We start from the raw sequence: 2,709 nt of genomic DNA, 5'->3' as shown, positions 1-2,709 counted from the left end.
CGCCATGGCGGAGAGGCCGCCACCCGCCGCCGCCGCCGCGCGCTCCCGCTTACGTCATCACGCCGCGACGGCGCCGCGAGCTCACGCTCCGCCGACGGGGAGCGACGGACGCCGCCGGGGGGCGGGGCTTTCATCGCCGCGGCGCCCCCGCGGTCCTAGCGCCCGCCCCCGGCCACATCCAGCTGCCTCCAGTTACTCCCAGTTGCCCATTGGATTCCCTCCTGGAACCCTGTATCTGCCTCCCAGTTACCCCTTGCTGCCTCTCAGGCACCCCCAGCTGATCCCAGTTACCCCCAGTTGATCCCACTTACTCCCAGCTGATTGCAGTTGCCCACTGGATCCTCTCCTGAAACCCTCTACCTGCCTCCCAGTCACCCCCTGCTGCCTCCCAGGCACCCCCGGGTGATCCCGGTTATTTCCAGCTGATTCCAGTTACTCCCAGGCGATCCCAGTTGCTCACTGAGACTCCCTCCTCCTGGAACCCTGTAGCCACTCCCAGTTACCCTCCAGCTTCTCCCCAGTCACACCCCACCTACCCCTTGCTGTCCCCAGTTGATCCCAGTTACTCCCAGGTGATTCCAGTTGCCCACTGGATCCTCTCCTGAAACCCTCTATCTGCCTCCCAGTTACCCCTTGCTGCCTCTCAGGCACCCCCAGCTGATCCCAGTTACCCCCAGCTGATCCCAGTTACCCACTGGATTCTCTCCTGAGACCCCCCAGCTGCTCACCAGTCCCCCCCACTTTCCTCCCAGTCACTCTTCATTATCCCCAGCTGTCCCGCTCACTCCCAGGTCCCCTCACCCACACCCCCATCTTCCCCCCAGTCACCCCCAGCTGCTCACCATTTACCTCAGGTCACACCCCAGTCACTCCTTGCAACCCCTCCACCTACCCCCAGCTGTCCCAGTTACTTCCAGCTGATCCCAAACACCCCCAGCTGCTCACCAGTTACCCCCACTTTCCTCCCAGTCACCCTCCATTATCCCCAGCTGTCCTGATGACCCCCAGATACACCCACCCACATCCTCAGTTGTCCCCTAGTCACACCCATCTTCTCCCCAGCTACCTCAAGTTGCACCCCAGTTACCCCCAGCTGCCCCCCAGGCATCCCTGGTTGCTCCTGGTTATTTCCAGATGATCCCAGTACTGAATTCCCTCCTGGAACCCTGTATCTGCCCCCAGTTACCCCCCAACTTCTCCCCAGTTACTTCAAGTTACACCCCAGTCACCCCTTGCTGCTCCCCAGGCACCCCCAGTTGTCCCCACTTACTCCCAGCTGATCCCAGTTATTCCCAGCTGCTCCTGGTTCCTCACTGGATTCTCTCCTGGAACCCTATAGCTGCCTCCCAGGCACCCCCAGTGCTCACCAGTTGCCCCTACTTCCCTCCCAGTCACCCTCCATCGTCCTCCGCTGTCCCAATCAGCCCCAGATCCCCTCACCCACACCCTCAGTTGCCCTCCAGTTGCTTACCAGTTACCCCCATTTTTATCCCCAGCTGTCCTGATGACCCCCAGATGCACCCACCCACATCCTCAGTTGTCCCCTAGTCACACCCATCTTCTCCCCAGCTACCTCAAGTTGCACCCCAGTTACCCCCAGCTGCCCCCCAGGCATCCCTGGTTGCTCCTGGTTATTTCCAGATGATCCCAGTACTGAATTCCCTCCTGGAACCCTGTATCTGCCCCCAGTTACCCCCCAACTTCTCCCCAGTTACTTCAAGTTACACCCCAGTCACCCCTTGCTGCTCCCCAGGCACCCCCAGTTGTCCCCACTTACTCCCAGCTGATCCCAGTTATTCCCAGCTGCTCCTGGTTCCTCACTGGATTCTCTCCTGGAACCCTATAGCTGCCTCCCAGGCACCCCCAGTGCTCACCAGTTGCCCCTACTTCCCTCCCAGTCACCCTCCATCGTCCTCCGCTGTCCCAATCAGCCCCAGATCCCCTCACCCACACTCTCAGTTGCCCTCCAGTTGCTTACCAGTTACCCCCATTTGTCTGCAATGATCCCCAGCTGCCCCCAGCCACCCCTCTCCAGCTGCCCCTCACCTTCACCCCCCCCTGCTCCACATCCCAGCTGTGGGTGCTGGTGGGATTGGGGTCCAGTGAGCGTGGTGGGGCAGGCATAGGGGCCAGCCATGGCTCCCCTTCCCTGGGGCACAGCCCACCCCACCCCTGAGGGCATAGGAGATGGGGTAGTGGGGTCCCCGTGGGGCACTTTGATGGGACTTCCTTCCTGGGAGCAGCCCCCCAAAGCTGTGAGGGACAGGGACCACCACTGCTGGCTGTCACCTGGCTGAGGACTCCCTCCCAGGTCCCATCCCACCGGGGTGTGAGTCTTCCTGACCTCTGGCAGCTTCCAAAAATGTTCCTCCAGGGTTGGCAGGGAGCGGGGACAGGGAGGCACCGCCAGGCAGGCGGAGAACAAAAGCCAGGCAGAAAATTGCTGTGGATGAAAAAGCAGCCATGGGGAACGGGGGACAAACCTGGAGCCGGCGAGGGACGGGGAGGGGGCCGTGCTGTGGGTGATGCTGGTGGCAAAAATCTGTCCCCTGTGAGCTGGAGAGAAGAAGAAAGGATGGAAGGAGCAGGGAGTCCGGCCCAAAGGCTCAGAAAATGGCAGGTGGCAAGGACTTGGTCCTGCAGGTCCCCTGCTCGCCTGCTTCCCAAGAGCAGGAGGTTGGGGGCGAAGGATGCTGTGCTTCACCTGCA

General features: G+C 61.6%; 1 protein-coding gene across 2 annotated transcripts in view; it reads right to left on the bottom strand.

The window, feature by feature from the left end:
- Window positions 1-18, bottom strand: part of HDAC3 (histone deacetylase 3) — a 23,603-nt gene extending 23,585 nt beyond the window's left edge. For both annotated transcript variants that reach the window (XM_014955804.1, XM_014955803.1), the window contains exon 1: window positions 1-18. This exon is cut by the window's left edge and continues 125 nt beyond it. The gene's annotated coding sequence lies outside the window, so the exon portion shown is untranslated.
- Between the last annotated feature and the right edge of the window lie 2,691 nt (window positions 19-2,709).

This window comes from Calidris pugnax, unplaced genomic scaffold (assembly GCF_001431845.1).
Source record: "Calidris pugnax isolate Ruff unplaced genomic scaffold, ASM143184v1 scaffold228, whole genome shotgun sequence".
Classification (NCBI taxonomy): domain Eukaryota; kingdom Metazoa; phylum Chordata; class Aves; order Charadriiformes; family Scolopacidae; genus Calidris; species Calidris pugnax.
This window is presented reverse-complemented; position numbering and strand designations above follow the sequence as displayed.